A 25785-nucleotide genomic window follows, 5' to 3' on the forward strand; every position below is an offset into this window, starting at 1 on the left:
CTTTTGCATATGGCTAGCCAGCTATCCCAGCACCGTTTATTGAATAGGGAGTCTTTCCCTATTGCTTTTTATTGTCAACTTTCTCTCTTGTCTTCATTTGGTTTGCTGATTTACTTTGTTTCATGTTTGGTGATAATGCCATATTCTCATTCAAGATGGATGTTCTTCCTAAATAAAGGATTTTTAAAATCAGTTTCTTTTTTTTTTTTTTTTGCCTTGTTAGTGTCATGCTACAGAAAATAAACAGGGTAATTCTGATTTGTGATTTGACAGCCTTTGAAGTAAAGGAGTACATATGGCTTTAGGAGGCTTAATGTATTATAAAGACTGAGTTACTCTTGAGATTCTCTGTAAGTTTTTCAAACTGTAAAGTGCCAGACATTTGAAAGTATTATATGTTGTTTAACATTCAGCATCATGTCTGCTGCATAGTATACGCTAATTAGGAGAATTTGATGAATAAATGGAGAATTTTTCCTCCCAGGAGCATGCTTACAAAGGAAACATTTTTTTTTTGCCTGGCCTAGGTAGCACATAGCCTACCTTTAACTTTTTAAATGATTTTTATATGTGTTATTTACGTCCTCACAACAAGCTGTTGTGCAACCATATATTATACCTCTCAAGTGAAGTATTAGGTTATGAATGCCTTGTGCAAGTGTTGAGGGAACTGAGCTGGAATGTGAATAATCCAGTGTGGTCTATCTTCTGCCAGTAACAGGTTCATTGCACCATCATTCTTACTGGAGGTCAGTCACCTTACCCCACTGACTTGGCCCCTCTTGGAGTATGATTTTTACTTTTGGAAGGGTCTCAGAACTTTCTCAATAATATTTCAGATTGCCATGGTTTGCTCAGGTGTTTTCAGTTGTGCAAATCTTAAGCAAATCCATTTCTAGAAGATGTTCTCAGTCCTGGTCTCACCTATTCAATAAATATAAAGTTTCTACTGTGAGTTAAATGCTCTGTTAATTTTGGTGGGGAAAGCACAAACAGACCTATTGTTAAGGGACACTCTCAAACTTTGGAAGACCTTTTGGAATACTTCACCTGTATCTCATAGTTTTATTATTTCTGGTTTCTCAATACTTACTCATTTGTACCCCACTTGTTTCCTGCGTTGTATATAAAATGACCCTGTCCTTTATACTTTTTATCTCCTACATCCTAGTTCTCTAAGTTTTACTTCCTGAAAGCAATCAAATATAACTAACATTGGGTTTCATTTGAGTTAGACTGTAGAGTGCTTAGGCTAGAAAGGCTGTCAGGGAGCACTTTGCAGTTAAAATGAAGCTATTCCCTAACCCCCACTCCCTGCCTCCCCAAGGTAGTCTTGACCAAGACCTAGAAACAATGAGGGGTAAAGATTAGGGCCAGAAGCCAGGTCCCTGACTCCTAGTCAGTACCCTTTGTCTACCTATCCTTGTCCAGTGAACCTTTTAATATTTGATTTCCATCCTTGTTATGCCTTTCTCTTTATTTGGTGCTAAGCTATTGTCTTCATTCCTCATTAGATCCAATTACAGAGACTTGGAGGCCAGTAAGAACCAAGTTTGTTTGTTTGTTTGTTTGTTTGTTTGTTTGTTTGTTTGTTTTTGAGATGGAGTTTCCCTCCTGTGGTCCAGACTGGAGTGCAATGGCATGATCTTGGCTCACCGCAACCTCTGCCTCCTGGTTCAAGCGATTCTCCTGCCTCAGCCTCCCAAGTAGCTGGGATTACAGGCATGCACCACCACGCCCGTCTAATTTTGTGTTTTTAGTAGAGATGGGGTTTCTCCATGTTGGTCAGGCTGGTCTCGAACTCCCGACCTCAAGTCATCTGCCTGCTGCAGCCTCCCAAAGTGCTGGGATTACAGTCGTGAGCCACTGCGCCCAGCCGGAACTAAGTTTTCTTTTCTTTTTTTTTTTTTAAATTAATTAATTTATTTATTATTATTATACTTTAAGTTGTAGGGTACATGTGCATAACGTGCAGGTTTGTTACATATGTATACTTGTGCCATGTTGGTGTGCTGCACCCATCAACGCATCATTTACATCAGGTATAACTCCCAATGCAATCCCTCCCCCCTCCCGCCTCCCCATGATAGGCCCCTGTGTGTGATGTTCCCCTTCCTGAGTCCAAGTGATCTCATTGTTCAGTTCCCACCATTGAGTGAGAACATGCGGTGTTTGGTTTTCTGTTCTTGTGATAGTTTGCTAAGAATGATGGTTTCCAGCTGCATCTATGTCCCTACAAAGGACACAAACTCATCCTTTTTGATGGCTGCATAGTATTCCATGGTGTATATGTGCCACATTTTCTTAATCCAATCTGTTAAGTTTTCTAAGGGATAGCTTCACGTCTGTGAGTTTTGGCCTTTCAGACTGACTTGCTATGGCTGGTAGCAAGATGAAGAGGCTCTTTTAATCTTCATGGATATTCAGATAATGCAGCTTGGATCACTGATAGTAGGAATTACAAGGCCCTCCTAATCCAGTGAGGACATGGTGTTCAGAGGCCAGGACAAGGTGGGGATGCTTGCAACACCTTCATGTGAAGAGTTTCCCTGCATGGAAGTGTTTGGAAAACAGACTTGTGGGTGAGGGGCAAAGAGAGTTCTATTGACCTTTTGGATTTTTCTGTAGCTCACCTCAAAGACAGGCAGAGATCCTGGGTGACATGTGGTGCTAATTTTTATTGTATTCCTACTGGCACTGTAGATATTGTCTTTGTTATGTTCTTGGCAAGAGAAATGTGATTGATGTGATTGGGAACATGAGACTGGTGTGGTGGGGGTGGTTCTCAAGCTCCCCATAATTCACAGATTTCAAGAAAGGAGCACAGAAGGATTTCCTCTGAAGGGAGGAGTGAACCATCTAACCTCCAGTGGCAGATGGGAGCCGAGACCCTGGAGTCATTGGGGCAGCAGGTGCCTGAACAAGGGGAATAACAGCAGTTTCCCACCAAAAGTCTTCTGTTGGGATTTTCATGTTTTCTGTCCTGCCTTTTAATGTTTTTTAATGAACAATAGGATCTATGACTCTTTATGCTTTGGGGAGTCACTCAGGACAAGATTCATACCCCCACTTGGAGTTGGGATTATTATTTACTGATTTAGACAGCGTGGGGGGCTGTCACCACAGTTCTGTCTTGTCCAGTTCACCCCTCAGCTGGCTAAGTGTGGCCGTCTGAGAAGGTGTTACACACACAGCTCAGGAAGAAGGCATGCCTAAGTTTCTAACTAAGTGAAGGCAAGGCAGCTGCCTATATTTATGTGGATCTTTTTCTGGGATCTTTATTCTCTTCCATTGGTCTATTTGTTCCATTAGTCTATTTCATCAATACCACGTCATCTTGACTGCTGTAGATTTATAATAAGCCTTGAAGTCAGGTTGTGTCAGTTCTTCAGCTGTGTTCTTCTTTAATGTTGTGTTAACTATTCTGAGTCTTTTGTCTCTCCTTATAAACTTTAGAATCAGTTTGTCAGTATCTATAAGATTACTTGCTGGAATTTGGGTTGGAATTGCATTGAATCTATAGATTAAATTGGGAAGAACTGACATCTTGACCATATTAAGTCTTCCTATCATGAACATGAAATGTCTCACCATGTATTTAATTCTTGATTTTATTAACAGAGTTTTATAGTTTCCTTTATGTAGATCTTCTACATATTTGGTTAGATTTTTACTTATTTAATTGTTTAGGTACAAATGAAAATGATACTGTGTTTTTAATTTCTTTTTTGCAAATAATAATTTTTTATTATACTTTAAGTTCTGGAGTACATGTGCAGAACATGCAGGTTTGTTACATAGGTATACACCTGACATGGTGGTTTATTACACCCATCATCTACATTAGGTATTTCTCCTAATGCTATCCCTCCCCTAGCCTCCCCACCCCCTGACAGGCCCCAGTGTGTGATGTTCCCTTCCCTGTGTCCATATGTTCTCATTGTTCAACTCCCACTTGTGAGTGAGAACATGTGGTGTTTAGTTTTCTGTTCTTGTGTTAGCTTGCTGAGAATGATGGTTTCCAGCTTCATCCATGTCCCTGCAAAGGACATGAACTCATCCTTTTTATGGCCACATAGTATTCCATGGTGTGTATGTGCCACATTTTCTTTATTCAGTCTATCGTTGATGGGCATTTGGGTTGGTTCCAAGTCTTTGCTATTGTGAACAGTGCCGCAATAAACATATATGTGCATGTGTCTTTATGGTAGAATGATTTATAATCCTTTGGGTATATACCCAGTAATGGGATTGCTGGGTCAAATGGTATTTCTGGTTCTAAATCCTTGAGGAATTGCCACACTCTCTTCCACAAGAGTTGAACTAGTTGACAGTTCCATCAACAGTGTAAAAGTGTTCCTATTTCTCCACATCCTCTCCAGCATCTGTTGTTTCCTGACGTTTTAATGATCGCCATTCTAACTGGCATGCGATGGTATCTAACTGTGGTTTTGATTTGCATCTCTCTGAAGACCAGTGATGAGCTTTTTTTCATACGTTTGTTGGCTGCATAAATGTCTTCTTTTGAGAAGTGTCTGTTTATATCCTTTGATCATTTTTTGATGGGGTTGTTTGTATTTTTCTTGTAAATTTGTTTAAGTTCTTTGTAGATTCTGGATATTAGCCCTTTGTCAGATGGATAGATTGCCAAAATTTCTCCCATTCTATAAGTTGCCTGTTCACTCTTATGATAGTTTCTTTTGTTGTACAGGAGCTCTTTCATTTAATTAGATCACATTTGTCAATTTTGACTTTTGTTGCCATTGCTTTTGGTGTTTTAGTCATGAAGTCTTTGCTCATGCCTGTGTCCTGAATGGTATTGCCTAGGTTTTCTTATAGGGTTTTTATGGTTCGGGGTCATAGGTTTAAGTCTTTCATTCATCTTGAATTAATTTTTGTATCAGGTGTAAGGAAGGGGTCCAGTTTCAGTTTTCTGCATATGGCTAGCCAGTTTTCCCAACACCATTTATTAAATAAGGAATCCTTTCCCTATTGCTTGTTTTTGTCAGATTTGGCAAAGATCAGATAGTTGTAGATGTGTGGTATTATTTCTGAGGCCTCTGTTCTGTTTCATTGGTCTATGTATCTGTTTTGGTAACAGTACCATGCTGTTTTGGTTACTGTAGCCTTATAGTATAGTTTGAAGTCAGGTAGCGTGATGCCTCTAGCTTTGTTCTTTTTGCTTAAATTGTCTTGGCTATAAGGTCTCTTTTTAAGTTCCATATGAAACTTAAAGTAGTTTTTTCTAATTCTGTGAAGAAAGTCAAGTTAGCTTGATGGGGATAGCATTGAATCTGTAAATTACTTTGGGCAGTATGGTCATTTTCACAATATTGATTCTTCCTATCCATGAGCATGGAATGTTTTTCCATTTGTTTGTTTCATCTCTTATTTCCTAGAGCAGTGGATTGTAGTTCTCCTTGAAGAGGTCCTTCACATCCCTTGTAAGTTGTATTCCTAGGTATTTTGTTATTTTTGTAGTAATTGTGAATGGGAGTTCACTCATGATTTGGCTCTCTGTCCATTATTGGTGTATAGGGATGCTTGTGATTTTTGCACATTGATTTTGTATCCTGAGACTTTGCTGAAGTTGCTTATCAGCTTAAAGAGATTTTGGGCTGAGATGATGGGGTTTTCTAAATATACAATCACGTCATCTGCAAGCAGAGATAATTTAACTTCCTCTTTTCCTATTTGAATATGCTTTATTTCTTTCTGTTGTCTAATTGCCCCAGCCAGAACTTCTAATAGTATGTTGAATAGGAGTAGTGAGAGAGGGCATCCTTGTCTTGTGCCAGTTTTGAAAGGGAATGTTGCCAGTTTTTGCCCATTCAGTATGATATTAGCTGTGTTTTTAATTTCAAATTCCGTTGTTCATTGCTGATATATAGGAAAGTGATTGACTTTTGTATACTAACCTTGTACCCTGCAACCTTTTTATAATCAGTTATTAGTTCCAGTTTTTTTTTTTTAATCAGTTATTTTGGATTTTCTACATAGATGACTTCTTTAAATTTCTTAGGCTTCTTTAAAGACTTTATCTTGGTGTTATGGAGTTTACTCTAATGGTGCTAGTTATGGGTTTCCTTTTAGCTATCCTGCTTTTGTATGCATTGTGCTCACTGCATCTACGTATCTGAATATTTCATTCTTGAAAAATCAAGATTATCTTTTCAAATATTTCCTCTCATCATTTGTCTCTTCTTGTTTTATGAAACTCTGACTTCACTTATTTAAGATCTTCAACCTAACATTTCTATTAGCCTCACTTTCAATTTTCTCATCTCTTTATTTCTATGCACTGCATTAAAAAATATGTGTGTGTATGTGTGTGTATATGTATATATGTATATATTTTATTTCATTTATCAGAGGTTTTTAGTTTTCCTTATGTAGATCTTGTACATATTTGGTCAGACTTTTACTTATTTAATTTTTTTAGGTAATACATTTTACATACATTTTCTGTTCTGCTATCTGCTCTGTCCTGTAACCTATCTTTGAAATTTAAATCTTAAAGAAAAAACTACACAAATGACCAAAATCTGGAATGAAAATGGGGGCATCATTATAGACCCTACAGAAATCAGATAATTAAGGTTATATTATGAATAATGTTGTGCCAGTAAATTCAACAACTTAGATAAAATGGCAAGTTCCTTGAAAACCAAAATACCAAAACATTGCCAAAAAACCATATGATCACCTTAATAGATGCAGAAAAAGCCTTTGATAAAATCCAACATTGCTTTATGATAAACCCCTAAACAAACTAGGCCTCAAAGGAACATACCTCAAAATAATAAGAGGCAGCTGTGACAGACTCACAGCCAACATCATACTGAATGGGCAAAAGCTAGAAGTATTCCTCTTGAGAACTGGAACAAGACAAGGATGCCCATTCTCACCACCTCTATTCAGCATACTACTGGAAGTCCTAGTTGGAGTAATCAAGTAAGAGAAATAAATGAAAGGTATTCAAATAGGAAAAGAGGTAAAACTATCTCTCTTTGCTAACAGTAACAGTTCTACATCTAGAAAACCCTGAAGACTTCACGAAAACTTTCCTGGAACTGATAAACAACTTCAGTGAAGTTTCAGGATGTCAAATCAATATAAAATTCAGTAGCATTTCTATACATCAGTAGTGTTCAAACTGATAGCCAAATCAAGAACACAGTCCCATTTACAATGGCCACAAAAAAAAGAATACCTAGGAATACATCCGCCAAGGAGATGAAAGATCTCTACCAACAAGAAAAACCACAAAACACTGCTGAAAGAAATCATAGATGACACAAAAAACTGGAAAAATATTTTATGCTCATGAATTGGAAGAGTCAATATTGTTAAAATGGCCATACTGCCCAAAGCAACACTATTTCAATCAAACTACAAATGTCACTTTTCACAGAATTAGATAAAACTATTCTAAAATTTATATGGAACCAAAAAAGGACCCAAATAGCCAAAGCAATCCTAAGCAACATGAACAAAGCCAGCAGCATCACACTACCTGACTTCAAATTATACTATAAGACTACAGTAACCAAAACAGCATGGTATTGGTACAGAAACAGAAACATAGACCAATGAAACAGAATAGGGAACCTAGGCATAAGGTTGCAAACCTACAGCCATCTGATCTTCAACAAAGTTGACAGAATTAAGCAATGGGGAAAGGAATCCCTGTTCAATAAATAATGCTGGGATAGCTGGTTAACTAGATGCAGAAAAATGAAACTGGACCTTTACCTCTCAATATATACAAAGATTAAGATGGATTAAAAATTTGAATATAAGACCACAAACTATGAGAATCCAAGAAGTACACCTAGGAAACACCATTTTGGACATCAGTCTTGAGAAAGATTTATGACTTAATCCTCAAAAGCAATTGCAATGAAAAAAAAAATTGACAAATGGGACCTAATTAAACAAAAGAGCTCTGTATGGCAAAATAAGCTATCAACAGAGTAAACAGACTACCTACAGAATGAGAATGCAAAATATTTTGCAAACTATGCATCCAACAAAGGTCCAATATCCAGAATCTCTAGGAACATAAACAATTCAAGCAAAAAACAAACAACCCCATTAAAAAATGGGCAAAGGACATGAACAAGCACGTTTCAAAAGATACAAAAGCAACCAACAAATGTGAAAAAAATGTTCAACATCGCTAATTATTGGAGAAATACAAATCAAAACCACAATGAGATACCATCTCACACCAGTCAGAATGGCTATTACTAAAGTAAAAAAACAAAACAAAACAAAACAAAACAGATGCTAGCAAGCCTGCAGAGAGAAGGGAATGCTTATACTCTGTTGGTGGGAATGTAAATTAGTTTGGCCCCTGTGGAAAGTGGTTTGGAGATTTCTCAAATAATTTAAAACAAAACTAGCATTTGACCCAGCAGTCTCATTACTGGGTATATAATTCCAAAGAAAATAAATTGTTCTACCCAAAAGACATGTGCACTTATATGTTCATCACAGCACTATTCACAACAGCAAAGACATGAAATCAGCCTAGATGCCCATCAATGGTGGATTGGACAAAGAAAATGTGGTACAAATACACCATGGAATACTATGTAGCCATAAAAAGGAGTGACATCATCTCCTTTGGAGCAACATGAATGCAGCTGGAGGCCATTATCTTAAGTGAATTAATGCAGGAACAGAAAACCAAATACCAAATGTTCTCACTTATAAGTGGGAGCTAAATAATTGGGCACTGATGGACATAAATATGGCAACAATAGACACTGGGTAGTATTGGAGGTGGGAGAGGGTTGAAGAACTGTTGGGTACTAAAATCACTACCTGGGCAACAGGATCATTCATATCCACACTTCAGCATCACACAATATACTCATGTAACAAACCTGCACATGTACCCTCTGAAGGTAAAATAAAAGTTGAAATAAAAGAATACCAAAACTAACAGAAGAAATTTAAAATCTAAATAAACACAGATCTGTTAAAGAAATTTATTTATATTCCAGAAGCTTCCCACAAAGAAAACTCTAGGCCACATTGTTTTACCAGTCAATTCTACCAAACATTAAGGAAGAAATAATACTGATCCTTCACAAACCCCTTTAGGGTATGAGGCAGGGGGAGAAACACTTCCCAACTCATTTGATGTGATCAGCATAACCCCAATACTTAAACCTGACAAATATATAATGAGAAAAGAACAATGTCCTTTATGCATGTAAATGTAAATTTCCTTGAAAATATTAAATCTGGCAAAATATAAAGGATAATATGTCATTACCATGTGATGTTTAATTCATGAATGCAAGGTTGGTTTAGCATTTGAAAACTAGTCAAGGTAATATGCTACATTAGCAGCGAAAGAGGGAGAAAGCATACAGCACCTTAACACATGTGCAAAAATAACTTAAAACTTACTAGTCCTTTATAATAAACGCTTACAGTAAATTAATAATAGAAAAGAACTTTCTCAGTCTGATAAAATGGCATTGCTATTGTGTGAATGTGTTTTCCAAAGTTTGTGTGTTGTAATCCCCAGTGCAACAGAGTTGAGAGGTGGGACTCTTAAGAGGTGATTAGGTCATGACAGCTCTGCCCTCGTGAATGAATTAATGCCATTATTATGGGAGTGGGTACCTGAAAAAAGGACGAATTCATCCCACTTTCCCATGCTCTGTTGCACAGGCTTTGCCATTGCATCCTTCTGCCATGAGATGATGCAGCAAGAAGGCCCTTGCAAGGTACAACCCATTGATCTTGGACTTCTCAGCCACCAGAACCATAAGCCATGTAAATTTTGGTTTATTATAAATTACCCAGTCTCAAGTATTCTGTTATAGTGGCACAAAATGGCTTAGGACAGGTATCTATAAAAAACCTACAGCCAGCATCATACTTAATGATATATTAATCCCTCTTCCCTATCATCTGGAAATGGGCAAGGACTTTCACTTTCACTACTTGTCTTTAACGTTGTTATGTAAATCTGAGCTGTATTAATAAGGAAAGGAAAGAAAATAAAAGGTACATCAATTGGAAAGGAAAAAATAAAAACCAATTTTTTCACAGATAACATGATTATATATTTTGAAAATCTAACAGTGGACTCTGAACTACAAGAGCTAATTAAGTGAATTCAGCCAGGTCACAGGATACAAGGTCAACATACAAGAAATTAATTGGGTTATATATGCTTGCAGTGACCAAGTTAAATTTAAATTTAAATTAACTAAAAATGGAAGTTAAAGATTTAAGGAATAACAAAAAAACACCAAATATCTAGAAATAAATCTGACAAAAGGTGTCAAGACCTTTCTACTGAAAACTACAGAACATTGCTGAAGTGAATTAGTCTTTTGAAAAATGGAGAGACATGATATCTTTATGGATTGAAAAACTTAATATTATTAAGATATCCATTATCTTTAAATCGATATGGAGATTCAGTAAAATCCCTATCAAAATTCTAGCAGGTTAATTTGAAGAACTAGACAGATGATTCAAAACTCGATATGGAAAGGCAAAGGTTTTAGAGAGCCCAGAACAATTCTGAAAAAGAGAACAAAGTTGTAGGACTTACACTACTTGATTTTAAGATCCACTGTAAAGCTACTGTAATCAAGACAATATAGTATTGCTGTCAACAGAGAAATAGACCACTGGAACAGATCAGAGAGCCCCTCATGTATATTGGTGGTTGATTTGTGACAAAGATGAAAGATCAATTCAGAGGGGGAAAGGAAAGTCTTTTAATAAATTTTGCTATATCCACTGTGTATTCATATTAAAAAGTGAACCTACAGCTGGGCGTGGTGGCTCACACCTATAATCCCAGCACTTTGGGAGGCTGAGGTGGAGGAATCACTTGAGGTCAGGAGTTCGAGACCAGCCAACATGGCGAAACCCCATCTCTACAAAAATTACAAAAATAATCTGGGTGTGGTGGTGTGTGCCTGTAGTCTCAGCTACTTGGGAGGCTGAGACATGAGAATTGCTTGAATCCAGGCAGAGGTTGCAGTGAGTTGAGAATGCACCACTGCACTCCAGCTTGGGCATCAGAGCAAGACCCTGTCTCTAATAAATAAATTAATAAATAAATAAGAATCTAGACCTTTATCTCTCTGTGTAGATTAAAATTAATTTGAGAATATCTTTGCGAATTCAGGCTAGACAGATGTTTCTCGGACAGAATACAACATAAAAAGCACAAACAAAATCAAAACAATTGATAAGTTGGGCTTTGTCAAAATAATTTCTCTTTATCAAAAAATCCCATTAAGAAAATGAATATAAAGAAGACACAGACTAGGAGACAATATTTACATAACATATATCTTTTTTTTTTTTTTTTTTACCTTGGAGATTTTCATCACTTTTTTGTAAGCTTAGGAATGTATTAATTATCATACTTGTCAATCTAGCACCTGGGTCTTTTGTGTAAAAGGTATTTCAGAGCACTGGTGTTTTATTCTGCCAGAGTAGAAGTCAGTTCTTTGACTTTTCAGATTCTCTGCAAAATATAACTTTTTTTTCTGAGCAGCGTTAGATGGAAATATATTATAGTATCATAGTGATTACCTTATTTCACACCAACAGAATTATATAACCAAATTCTCTATAGTTACCCCTTCAGAAGTAAAGCCTATACTTAACTAGTTTCCCAGGGAAAAGTCATTATTGCAAAGGAGTAGATAAACCTGTGGGGAAGAAATGTTGACCTGGTGTATCTTTCTAGGCATCAGCCTTCCTGTAAATGGAGCTGTGGCCAGGTATGTGTATACACATGTGTGTGCATGTGCATTTTCATGACTGCAGATGTAGACACGTGTATGCACAGATAATGTTTGCAGATAAGATCTATTTTCAGATAAGAATGGAGTAATATTTTAACTTGGGCTCATTGTAATGTTTGGATATAAGATATCTAATAAAAGATCAGTGTTTATTGGTAGAGCATGATTACTTGCAAAAGAATTTGACTGTTTTATTTATGCTAGTGACAACTAGTGTTTTTCATAGGAATCCATTTCTAGTAATTACTGTTTGATAATATAAGGGTAATTTGAATTTCCTGCTTCCTGTACATAATAAGAATGTGAATTTAATGCCTTCTTTATAGCCTCGTTTCTCAACTCCATAGAGCAGGATAAGGAAGAGGTACTCTGTAGTGGAGTTCAGGGGCTTTTCTGACCTCGGGTCCTATCCTTTCATCTGAGTATATCCTCAGAGACAAGAGGCAAAAGAGAATACAGAAGGGGAAAAATAGGATGAAAAAGAATAACAAAAGCAGGGGAGGAAACACACAGGAAGAAAGAAGAGGAAAATACACTGAAAAGCTGTGGTGAAATGTTGCCAGTGTAATCCTAAGGGCCTCAGGTGGCACAGGTCCCCTGGCTTTTATTTGCCTCTCTAGACCTATTTGTGGTCAGAAGAACCTTGTTCTGTCAATACTTAGATGTATGACCTTGAACAGGTTCTTAAACATCGTTTGGCTTCATTTAAAAAGTGAGCTAGCATCATGTGTTTTGTGGTTTTGTGAAAATTAAAGCAGATTGTGCTTACAAACCAGCAGAACAGCAGAGTGTCTGGTACATCATAAACACAAAATAAGTGGTCATTAGTATGATGATCTCAATACCACATCTTCCAGCTGCAAAGAAATGGTTTTACTCCAGACAGTGCTTTTCAAACTATCCGCGTTGAAGAATCGCTTCTAAAAATTACCCGTCTACTGTCTACTGTGTCTTTACACTTTTGTAAAATGCGTTTGTTTATAAAATGGATTACCAGAAAACTGAAATGAAAAATATAAACAGATATAAAATACAGCCATCAATTTTTATTCTTATATTTGGTAGACATCAAATATCTGTAAAATTATTATAGAAGTTACTAGTGTTTTAATTTCTGAATTTATCTTATGGACTGGAAATAGTTTGCAGATAGGCATTGGTCCATGGTTCACACTTTGACCGATACTTCATATACTGCTCTGTGAGGAGCAGATACACTGTTGCCTATAAATACATATAAGGGTGGACTTTGCTAAGGCAAGGGACTTAGAAGTGTTTAGAAGTCTATGCTGGGGTGGGGGTTATGGTCCAAGCTGGAAGCTTCCACCCTCATGAATGTCTCTGATGGCTTCAAACTCTGGAGAGTCTGCTTTGAAGGAAATATTCACATAAAAGGTCCTATGTAAAAATGTCTTCTCCTGAAGGTGGTAGAGTTATTTAGGATCTATGACATGGTGAACAGTTAGAGTTGAGAAGTTGTCTAACAGTCTACGAATGTTCTGTAACATAGACTTTATCAAAGATGCACTCTTCTCCTCTCTAAACCTCACCAGTATTCCTTCCTTTCCAGTGTTGATTTGTATTATCCTTAATGCAAATGTCTGATTCGAGTTAATATTTCAAGGTGACAAAGTAATAAGAGTTGTCAGCTGACAGTGCTTTGTACTTTAAGAGAGCAGCTCCTTGGGAACTTCACATTCCACTCTTATCTACTGAAGATCTACCATACTAGGTGCCATGACTAGTGCCTTGGTTCACATGGGCTTGCTGATACAGCAGCTCAGTGAGGTTGCAGTTTTTATCAATGCCATTTATTAGGAAATTGAACTTCAGAAAGCTTCAATAACTTGCCTGTGGTCTGATTCAAAGATAGGTGTAATAAGTCCAAATACAGTTTTTATTTTTACAATAACAGAGGTTTAATCATCTTTCATGACATTCTGTCACTGTCATTGTATATGTATTGTTACGAATCCTCATAGAAAAGTGCATAGCCTACCACAGCCCTAGGCACTGGTGTCTGTGACAGGCCAGCCATCTAGTAGGAAAATGTCTTTGCTTGTATGTCACCAGCTTTTGTATCATTTCTCTCTGATAGAAAAGGGTATTTTCAATAAGGTAGTAATTAATTGCCTTTTAATGAAGAACTTAGGTTAACTGTAAGACAGGCTAAATAATTGGTGATTTATTAAATATCCTCAATTTAAGAAGGACTTCTAAGTAAGGGATGACAACAGTCAACTTAAATGATACTGAGACTACAGAGAGATAAAGTCTCAATTGCAGCAGAAAATATTTACGCTGAATATGGTGAAGAATTTCCTGCCATGATGTTGCTTTACAGCTTTGGAATGGTCTTGAAAGTTCGTATAGAGTGTCAAAGAATTAGGTGTACAGCTTGTTTTCAGAAAGTCCTGGCTGAGAATTCTTGGATTGACTACATTACCAGTAGATATGATCTGCAGTGGTTGTGACCCATAGAGGTAATCTCCAGAGGAAAGAATATGTACTTCTGAATGTTCTGATGCCTTTTTTCATTCATGCAACAAATATTGCTTGAGTTCCTTTTAAGCACCAGGCATTGTTCTGAGGATGTTATGGTGAACATGGCAGAAGAGATCCTTTTCTTGTATAGCTTATATTCTTGAGAAAAGACAAAAAACCAAATAGTTGAACAAGGTAGCTTTTAGGGACAGATGTTATTAATGAAATAAACAGGTTAATGTGGCAGAGTGCAGCAGGTAGTGGGGCCATTAATTTTAATTTTGTGATCAGGAAAGTTCCCCCATCCCACGCCTGTAGTCAGGAAGAGAGAGAGAGCAGATCTGTGGAGGATCTCATAGGCCACAATACAGAGTTTGTATTTTAACAATGAGAAGCCAGAAGAAAGTCTTAAACAGAAGGATAGCATGATGTATTTTGAATTTATAAGTCACCCCATTTTCCTACTATGAAGGAAATAGGGAGATTGGGACAAAGATGGAAACGTGAAGTCAGTCAGGGAGGCTACTGCACTATTGCAGCCAACTGAAGGCAGGAAGCATTCAGGCAGGAGACGGCAGTAGCCTGGACTAGGATGACAGCAGTGGGTTTTTGAGAAAAGGGGTAAGACTGCCAGGAATTTCTTATGGATTGGGCTGAGGTTGGGATAGAAAGAAAGAATGGAAAATGACCCCTAACTTGGGTGATATTATTTACTGAGGTGGGAGAGACTAGAGGAGGAGCAGCTTGGGGAGAAATCACTTGGCCATGTTACATCCGAGATGCCTATTTGACATCCAAGTAGCTAATGTCAAGTTGACAGTTATATAACTGGGTTTCCAGCTCAGTAGTGAATTTGGGCTGGAGTTAAAAATTCAGTAGCTTTCAGCATAGAGATGATGTTGGAAGTCTCCCTGGGCCTGTGCAGCGTCACCTGGAGGGAGAATGTTTTAGAGGAGAGGACCTATGCCTGGGCCCTGGAGCACTCCAATGTCTAGAGGAGGAGTGAAGGAGATTGAGAAGAATCAAACCAAAGAGTAGGTGTCATGGAAGCCCAAGAGAAGAGGCCTTTTCTGGAAGGATAAGTTGAAGTCTAAAGATCCACTGTGCCCCCAACCCCTGTTGAGTCCACAGACCCTGAACCCACATAGCTTCAGAACTGACCTGGAATTGAGCTAACCTCAGTTGTTTTAGGTCAAGGCACAGGGTGTGTGCCCCCCTCCACTCCATTCTCTCCTGTTGTCCGCAAATCTGAACTGCTTCTTGTCTGGTGGCTGCCTGTAGTATGTGATGCACTTATTCACACTGTAAACAGTTGCCAGACAGCCTGTCTGTGCTGGGACTTCAGGCGTAACCATGAACAAGAGCAATCCACACAGTTTCTGCCCTCGCAGAGCTTACAGCATCATAGGGTCACCAACAAGAAATGAGACAATTGCAAGAAATGGAAATAGTTGAGGTACAGCTGCTTCTAGTACAGACTGTGTGATTTGGGCAAGCCAAGTTGCTGTTCTAAGCCTGGATTTTCCTGCCTGAAAAATAGAACTAAGTCCGAGAGACTTTCTAAGATACCCTGAAGATGTGAATTAATGACTGTGTGAATCAAAACTCCTATACATCCCATCCCATTTTAATTACATCCCTGGAAAGGACAGCGAGTGTAAAGGCCAGGCTAGTCCTTCTGTGTATTGAGTCACATTCTGTGTGTTAGCCCACACCAAGCCTCTAAACTTCCTTCCACTCACTTCGAGTCTCTCCTCAGGAACTCCCCCCGGTCCATTTTCCCTCATATTTTGGTTCTTCTTTCCCATCTCTACCATCCCATTTCTGTCAGCTTTGGGCCTTCTCTTTGGTTCCACTGACCATCCCAAAGCATATCAAAGGACTTGTTTTCACAAGGAGGAACCTTTTGGTGATGAACCATGACATTTTGCCTTCCTGAGGGGAATCTTTGATGTTTAAATTATCTGGAGATATTGAACAAAGGAATGTGGGAAATTCAAAGTTTTTTACAAGGGGAAAAAAAAACGCCCACACAGGGCGAAGTGTACAAAGCTTCAACCTGGTAATAAACTCTCAGTTACTTCCTTGAACACAGCCACACCTCTCCTCAGACACCTCTAAAGCTTTTGGGGAGGGAGCTGGTTGCAGTGCCTTCTCAGAGGAGTGTGAAATGTGTCTCTGAAAAGAACACAGCCATTTGTGCTCTGTCAGGATGCCTCTTTCATACTGTAATTAGAGTGCTGTGGGGGGTGTAGATGAGGGAGAAAGAAGAATATGAAATGCTCTTACTTCCCTGTGTCTCATTCTTCCTGCACCACGGGGCTTTGAACCCACTGAAATATTGTGACTGAAACATACACTATTATATGCAGAGACAGAGAGAAAGCAGCACGTGCACCTCTGAGTTCATGCCTTGATGGTATCTGTGTGCCACAGTGAGGTGACGCAGGGTGGTGGAGAATTAAACAGAGTAGATCTGAATTCTGCTGTGTAACTCTTTGTCTTTCAACACTCCTGAAAGCCTTTACTTTTTCCGATCTGCAAAACAGAGATGAAAGTGTGGTCCCCTAGTCCTTTTCTTAAAAGGTTTTAGGGACCACCATGTGAGAACTCATAACTTTTCAATGTTCATAGTACATGCTATTCCGTGATCATCCACTCATGGAGGGATTTGTGAAGCAGTTAGAATGAAATAGTGTAGTATCCAAGAATATTTGTGGGTTTTTTGGTTTTGTTTTAAGTTTTATTTGCAGCAAAGCAACAACAGTTTATTGATGGTGATTTACTGAATAATCAGTTAATATCTTTCTAGCATGTGCCAGCAGCAGGGAAGGAACATCTAGGATGGTTCTATTTCATTCACAGCAGATAATCCTTGAAGCAGCTGGCACATATTGTGTGGATGACAGAGAATTTGGTGCTGTTGAACTTAATGATCTTTAATATAAACGTGTCAGGATATCCAGCTGACTTATATATGGAGCTGAATTCCTGATCTTCCCTCTTCCCAAACCTGCTCCATTATCTTTTCCATCCCAGTTCATTTAACTCCATTCTTCTGGTTGCTATAGCTGAAAACTTTGGGGTCATCTTGGATGCATGTCTCTCTTACACTCCTCATCCAGCGGCCAGCAAGTCCTCATAGCTATGTCTTCATAGTCTATCCAGAGCCCCGCTGTTTCTCATGAGCTATACTCTACCACTCTGGCCAAGGCCACCATCATCTGGATACAACCTGGAAGATCTCCCTGCTTCCACGCTTAATCCCCTTCAGTCTCTTCTTAACAGGACAACCAGTGACATTCTTTGCAAACAAGTTGTGGGACTCTGCTGCAACCCACCAGTGGTTTCCCAGTCACACCAAGTAAAACTCAAATCTTTATAGGGTCTCTATGGCCCTACATGATGGTCCTCCACTTCCCCACTGCCTGCTGCCCACTTTGACCTTGTTTCCATGTATTCAGTCCACTCTAGTCACATTGGCCCTTTTCTGTTCTTCAAAAGTTCCTGCAAGATGCTTCTGCCCCACAGCTTTGCTCGGTCATCACCTCTCCCTGGAATCTTCCTGCCCGGATGTCTGCATGGCTCACTTCCTCACATCTCTCATATCATTCCTCAAGTCTCCTCAGTGAGGCCCTCCTTGGCCACTCAACATTCCAGCTCCCTGACCCCCAATACTTACTATACTTCCCTGCTTTATTTTTCCCTGAGGAATTATCAGATTATAACATTCTATCTATTGTACTTATTTATCTTGTTTATTGTTTTTCTCCTGCAGTATAATGTAAGCTCTGTTGAGGACAGAGATTTGCTGCTTTTTTGAGAAGGGGGTCTCATTCTCTGGCCCAGGCTGGTCTTGAACTCTTGGCCTCAAGCCATCCTCCTTAAATTGGCACTCAATAAATTGTATTTTGGAGGTGGAATGAATATATAAAATAAAGGCCTTGATAATAGGTTATCTGTATTATGATATATTCTCAGAAATGTTAGTAATATAACAGCTACTTGGAGTAGCTACTATACTTTGCACTTTCTATGATTTAATCCTCACAACAACCAAATTTTGAGATAGGTATGATAATTATTCCTAATTTTATGAATGAGGAAACTGAGATTTAGTTTAAGAACTTGCCCCAGATCACATCATGATGGAGCTACGATTCAAACCCAGGTCTGTACAACTTCAGAGCTTTTAATCATTATACTTTAACATTCTGGATTCCACCAACTTCAAGGTTAAAAACCAAAACAGGAAACATATTCCAGTTCCTTCATTATCTCCCTTACATTAATTGTCATGCTTTTTTTCCCCTGCGTCTACTCAAACAAATAAATGAGATCTCAATATTGAGAAGAGAAAGAAAAAAGACCAGTCATTCCCCGAGCTCCTAAAAGAATAATCCTCTTTGAGTTCTCATAACTGAAATGTCATGAAGCTGTGGCACAGCACTGGCTTTGGAACGTGATGCTCCAGGTCTGCCGCCACCACCCTAATCCTTGGAAGTGGCAAATCATCTGACCTGTCTCTATGCCTTAGTTTCCCTGCTTGTGGAAAGCCGGTCTTGGACAGGTGATCTGTCGGGTTCCCCTCGCCCGATATCCTGGTCTGTAAGACTCCTGGTCTGTCTTCCATTGCTGTGGACATAAGGTGGTGGGGTAGGAATGGGATATAGCACTCCATGTAATGCCATTTATTTGCCTTACCTACTTTAGGGAAGGATTTCTGCTTATCGGAGGAGCCTTCCGAAAACTTCAGATTCGAAGGAAGAATGACCCCGTATGATGTCGTTGAGCATTTGCATCACCCATCCTGCTTATTAGAGTCAATAATGGATAGGATTTAGAGGGCTAGCTTCTGTTTTGGCCTTTATTGACAACCTAAGTCTCCTTAAATCCTTTCTAGAACAAGTCAAGGGATAAAGCCTAAATAACTTTAATACTGCTGAACTCTGTGACCTTCAGTAAGGTGTTTACCTTCTCTGGGGCTGTGTTTGCTTCTCTGAAAAATGGGAGAAACGGTTCCCCAGGCTTGTAAGAACACTGAAAATATAGGAACACTGAAGAGGCTCACCCCGACCCCAGCCCATTTTCCAATGGCACTGAAATGAAACCACTGCCAACACAGAATTGCCAATCTTGCTTCCAATTTCTCTGTTAGTTTCAGAACATTTAGGGTTGAAGAGATTTTTCTTGATGTCTAACCCAAATTCCTCCTTCCTAAAGCAAAGACTTTACAGGAACCTTGGCAAGGTTTCCCTATGGGTAGCAAAGCTATCTGAAACACGGACTCTGAAGATGAATAGGAATATGACCATGTGGCCATTTGTGTGCTTGGCAGAGTGTGTGTACATATGCTGCTTGTGCCAGGATGAGTGTGTGTATCCATGCCAATGTGTGTGATGAAGCATGCAAGTGTGTACAGGAGTGTGGATAAACAGATCTTTGAGTCACACAGGCTGGCCCATCCTGGCACTTTGTCTTCCTTTTGGTTGTCATGACAGCAGCGAGGGGCTGTGCATCAGTAAACAAAGCTCCCTGCATGGAGGTGGGAGGAGAGGTCTGGAGCGAAAGAGGCTAAAACACGAGCCAAGCAGTCCTCCAACAGAGGCTTTCTTACCCCAGCCGACCTACCAGAACATCTTCATCGCTAGACAAGCATCGAGATACTTGTCCAGGTGCCCTGTGACTGACTCTGTTATGGGTCACATAACATGGGCAGACATTTCAGGCTGGAGCTAGGCTTTCATCAACCTCACTTCTAATCCCCAAGAATTAGCAACAGCATAATCAAGTCTAGAAATGTGAACAACCGAAGACCTTCCTAGTATCAGCCTATGGGCTAAAACCAGTTACTTCATTAGGGCAGAGATTAACCACTTTGTGATTTGTCTGTAGCAATGGCTCCTTATGGGTTCAGACAGTCATAAAATATTAATTTTAATAATAACCTGAAAATGATTTCAAAGAAGTCTCTGTTTTCTCTCCCCTCATCCCTCCACACACACATGATAAATGTTTTGGGCATTCTACCTTGTCTGAGATTATGTAATTCTTCCACTTCATCTTATTGATGAATAATATAGAATTAGCTGTGTATGAATAGTTGATTTTTACAATTTATGTTTATCATGTAAACTGCTGCAGATAAAAAGCAGTCACAAATACAAATGTAGTAACCAGGATAAAAGAAAACTGTGCTCAACCATGCAGTGCAAAGAGATCCACCTTGTTCTTAGTTTCCATGACTGAAATTTAGAAACCCAAACCTTGCATACATATGTAGCATCCAGAATAGAGGCTCATCCATGCTTAACTCCAATTCACCTTACTTCCCTGTATGCAACAGCCATATGTGAGGGGAGCTACAGGTTATCCTCCCTCAGAGGAGCCAGGTTTGGGGCTGGAGGAGCAACCTAAAGTTAAGGATAACAGAATTGGGTAAGGAGAAGCGTCTGGAATGAAACACCACTTGGATTTGTGTCACTCTACAATCTCTTATGGGAATCTCGTCAGGACTCTCAGAGTCAACCAAATCTATCCCTGCCTCTAGTTATGAGCCTAGGGTTTATATGGGTCCTAATATCAACTCTGACTGATGAGGAAATTCAGACAGGAAGGTGACTGCCCAGTTTGTAAGCAGCAGAGGATACCTAGATCCCCGGCTCTGAAAATAGACTGGTGGTGTTTCTGCTGCATCGTATGGGGATTTATTTTTGTTCCCCTTGTTTGGAATTCTGAAATCTGGACGCATCCTATCTTGAGTTCTGTTGCATCTCTGGGTGTAGAAAGCCTGGATAGAACAAATGAAAAGGAGCCAATTACCTGTCCTCTTACCTTAGGCCACAGGCTGATGCCAAGGGGCCTTAGAGAATATGAACACTCTTCTACTATAGGCCAGATTCCCCCTTTTACATTTTCTATGCCTTGCTCCAAGGGAACTGGATAAATTAAGATATTCGTAGTGCCCTGCTTTGAGCTGCCTTTCAATGGGGGAATTCAGCAGTCATCTGGTAAACTAAATAATGGTAATAATGCTTTATCTTTACAAAAGCGTCATCATCTGAATAACCCCAGGATGCTCTGTGAAGAGGACAGGGTACTTAGATTGTCAGAGGAGAGAGGGACCAGTTAAAGGAGTATGCTTTGTTTCCCAGGTCTGGTCACATATATACTCATGAGCCTGATGGGCATGTTAAATCTAAGGTTTATGAAGCTGAATCTTATTTGCTCCTGTTCTCTCCAGAATGCAATATATGTATGAATAAATGGACACAAAAATCAAACAGTATATCACTAGCTTGACTAATGCTATGAATTTTATTCTAGGTCTTTAATAACCCAACACAGAGCAATGGATTTTTATGCAACTGTTTCAATGAAAAGGATAATCCCTTAAAGAAAAACAAAAGCTATCTTTTTATATGCTTATTTTCCTCAACCTTGGGCTGAAATGAAATCCCTCTTGTAGATTTTAAATGTTGACTTCTAGGTAGCAGGGTAGACAGCTAAGGCGTTGTGAAAACAGCACATAACCTGGAAGAAGACATTAGTTTGAATTTTGTCTCTGCCCCTTGCTAACTGGATTATCTTGGGCAAGTAATCTTTTTGAATCTCGCAGGGCTTTTGAAACTTTAAATGTAATAATTTACATGAAAATGATTTGTAAATTTAACAAGTTTAAGTGTGTTATATGAACATTAGCTGTTCTTGATATTTTATTTCTATAACCTATAGAATCTATCATACCAGACACTGGGTTAAGCTTCACTGACCCTTGTTGGAATGTGATATGATACAGGCTTTACTTGACCTCATGAAGCCTACAGACTAGTCAGGGAGACAGGCCATGGGTACTAACAATTACAGAAGTGAGAGTGGAGGGCCGATAAGAGTTAGGAAAGACACAGATGCTGGACTTGCTACCCAGGTTCCCAATGAAAGAACAAAACAGAAACAGAAAAGGCCAGCTGATAAAGCATCATAAAGAAGGTCCCCCACATCCTCCATGAAGGTGCTGAAACTGCTTGGGAGTACCCCCAGTGGTGCACATTCGTTGCTTTAATTCTTTTAGCCAAGAGACTTGGCCAAATTTGTCAGACTCTGGGCCTGTGAGTTCCAGCTAGGATGCCAAGTGGGACGGTGGGAGGAAAGGGAGCCTATAATGGCAAAAAAGAGCAGGGAACCCAGCAAGTGAGACCTGGATCCAAGAAACTTCCAAACACAAGGAGGCATGTGGAAACACCACTTAACCTGGAATCAGAAGAGGTTAGACAAAGGGAGGTTAGACTGGGGTTTGTTGGCCTATCCTGCCAGAAATCAAGCTACATTGTCATTCTGGGGGCCATATAGAGATGACAAAGCCCATTCTTTATAGTCTAATTTACAGTGATTATAGTGAAGTGAAACCAAGAGAAACTGGTGGCAGTGTGCAGGAGTTGCTGCTCGTTTACCTGCTCCCTTTGAGTCAGTGCAGAGATGGAGTACACCTTCTTTGAAGCCTCTGGGAGTCAGGGAAGAGCTATGACTTCTCCTAGTAAGCCTGGATATTTTTCATAAAAAAAAAAATCTACTGAACATATACTATGTGGTAGGCCTATTCTAGTCTGGGAAGATAGAGAGTTGAGTAAGGCACAGAATGTTTTTGCAGAAAACTCAGAAAGAAAGACAGCTGACCATAGTAAAGGTCTGACTGCAAGATGAGCTCTAAAGAGTTGTAGAAGAGGTAGACTAGAGGCCAGAAGGTTGAGGGGCAGGGATGGTGGGACCCAAACAGAAGAGGCAACATTTCAGCCTGGCCTTGAAGAAGGATTTCGACTCAGGCAGATAAGAGGGAATTCCAGGCGGATAAGCATTGTGCGCTAGCCTCGAACGCTCACCTTGCCTTTTCAGGAAGGGTGGGAAATGTGCTATAGTTGAAGCATGGCTGTGGTGGGCTGTAGGCAGGCAGGGGGTGGATAGGGATGGCAGGGGGTGGATAGGGATGGCAGGAGGAGATGAGGCTTGAAGAGAAAGGCTTGGCTCCAACTGTGTAAGACTTTGAAAGTCATGCTTGAAGGCTTCATCCTCTTCATTCAGCAGAGGACGATGGAAGCCGTAAAGGAGGGGCTGATAGAGTAGAAAGAGATGGAATTTAGAAGATCTGAGAGTTGTGGTTCCTCTGAGGGACTGTGTGTCCTTGGACACTTGCCCTCTCAAAGGACCACTTAAGTCCCTTCAGATTCAGTTTTCTGAGCTGGAAAATGGATCTGTTGGTCATAATGCTTACCCTAGATGCTCAAGGATGATTATGTTCCTCTGGTCATAGCCTGCTTCAATTCTCGTCTTTCAAGGTCTTGCTCAAAATATCACCTTGTTAAACTTCCCTGGATTCCCCCAGAGCTTAGTTGAAAAATCAAGACACAGACCTATGAAAAGATAAAGTAGCATATAAAAATGCCATGGGACTAGGCAAATATGTGGGGCCTGAAGGACTTGGGCTCTTACAAGAGAAAGGCCTGGGTTCTGGTCTTGGCTCTGTTTCTTAAACTCCATCAAGTTGCATAACTTTTAAGTTAAGGATAAAAATACCTATTCTACCTTCTTCTCAGAATGGTTGTAAAGATTAAATGAGCAAAATATATGAAGATGCTTGGTAAATTAAGAGATGCTCTACACATGTTACTTGCTATGGTTATTACTGGAGGTTTGGAAATGGTAAGATCCAATGAATGGCCTTTTAAAAAGATAACATTGATAGTGTGAGATGGGTGAAAGGAGGAGAAAGAGACAGGAGGTTGAGAGACCAGCTGGGTGCTATTGCAGTGGTCCGGGCGAGGAAGGATGAGATCATGGACCAAGATAGTGAGGATGGAGAGGAAGGATGAATTCAGGTGCTTTTATGAAGGTAGAACCAACAGGACAATGGTACTAATTGGACAGGAGGGACAGAAAGAAGCAAAGATCCAAAGGTAAGAATTTTGGTGGATGGCGATTCCATGAACCAAGCCAGCCCCTTTTTACTTTCAAATTGCTGAAATTCAGAAAGCAGAAAGGAGGCATCCCAGGGCTTGAATTCAATTACCCTGGTCCTCACTGGCCCTGGTGGCTCTTCATTTTGACTCTCTCCTTTCCTTCCCCCATAGCACCTTTAGTAGAACCCAGTGAACCTGAAGCCAAGCACAGGAGAAATTCTCCTTCCAATGTGCCTTTCCCTAAACCCTCTGCCTGATTGTAAGCAGGTGGCTATACCCAAAGACACCAGCTCTATTTCGGCAGGAGGGCCAGGTGAGGCACGAGCAGGTGTCTCTTGGCATTATGGTAGATTGGCATCTCCCCTTTCCCCGCACTGTGGCTGGGGCCCATTCCCCAGCCCCTCGTTCATTTCTTCCTCCCTAGACATGAGAGAGAAACTGGTAGGACTCACAGTGGGTGCTGAACTCCCTCAGATTCAGACTGCACCTCTCTCTCTATTTTTTTTTTTTTTTTGAAACAATGTCTTGCTCTGTCGCCCAGGCTGGAGTGCAGTGGCACAATCACAGCTCACTGTAACCTCGAACTCCTGGGCTCAAGCAGTCCTTCCACCTCAGCTTCCCAAAGTGCTGGGGTTACAGGCATGAGCCACTGTGCCTGGCCTGCAGTTCTTTATGGAGATCACATTTAATAAGTAGAACAGCTTCCCAGGTAGTAGGAGAACACCTGAGCCACGGCTGGGAGGCACTGCACTGGTAAGGAGTATCTTAGCCTGGAAGGGTGTTTGGTGATGAGAAAGGCATTGCTAGAGGTGGCTTCCGGAGGAACCTGTTAGGAAACTGATTTATTTATCCCCATTCTTTCACTCATTAAATTTGATCCTCCTTTTGTCTACCAGGGAACCCTTAGTCCTCTTCTCTCCTCTTTCTCCCATGGAACTGTAGCCTTCTCATTCCTGTTGTCACACCAAGTAGCATTAGTCCCCTGAGCCTGTCATGGGCTCTGTCTTCTTCCTGACCCTCACCTGGGTGTTCCCTCTGCCTCGTCATCTCCCCTCCACCCCCGCCCCACCCACCTTCCCACTGGCTTTATGGGAGTCAGGTGTCCTTCCCACGTCCCTTCCTTTCTTATTTAACTGACATCAGCCACCTTTGAATAGCATTTTAGCCTTTGAAGTCATCAGCCTCATTGATCTTCAGTGGGCAGCTTTTATTAAGCACCAGAGTACAGGACAGCAGAGGCAACACGGCATTGTTGTTAGAGTTCAGATCTCAGCAAGGTATTTCACCTCACGAAACCTTGGCTTCCCCATCTGTTAAATAGGAATTTTAATATTATTAATACTTCGTAGGATGGTTGTGAGGATGAAATGAGTTAACGGGTGTGAAAACCATTGCCACCATCCAGGGAGGAGATAGTGGTGAGAACAAGTGTTTTCCTAAGCCTTGGTCATATATTGATCATAATTGGTCAATATACATTAATCGCTATTGTTATCAAAAGGAGAAAGAGTAGCTGTGCCCTTCAGAGGGTTAAGGGTTTTCGTTGTAGC

At 40.0% G+C, this 25785-nt stretch overlaps 1 protein-coding gene across 10 annotated transcripts in view; it reads left to right on the forward strand.

Moving 5' to 3' along the window:
• CACNA1E (calcium voltage-gated channel subunit alpha1 E) overlaps nt 1–25785 on the forward strand; it is a 497363-nt gene that overhangs the window by 374226 nt on the left and 97352 nt on the right. The gene's annotated exons all lie outside the window — the stretch shown is intronic.

This window comes from Macaca fascicularis, chromosome 1, assembly GCF_037993035.2.
Source record: "Macaca fascicularis isolate 582-1 chromosome 1, T2T-MFA8v1.1".
Classification (NCBI taxonomy): domain Eukaryota; kingdom Metazoa; phylum Chordata; class Mammalia; order Primates; family Cercopithecidae; genus Macaca; species Macaca fascicularis.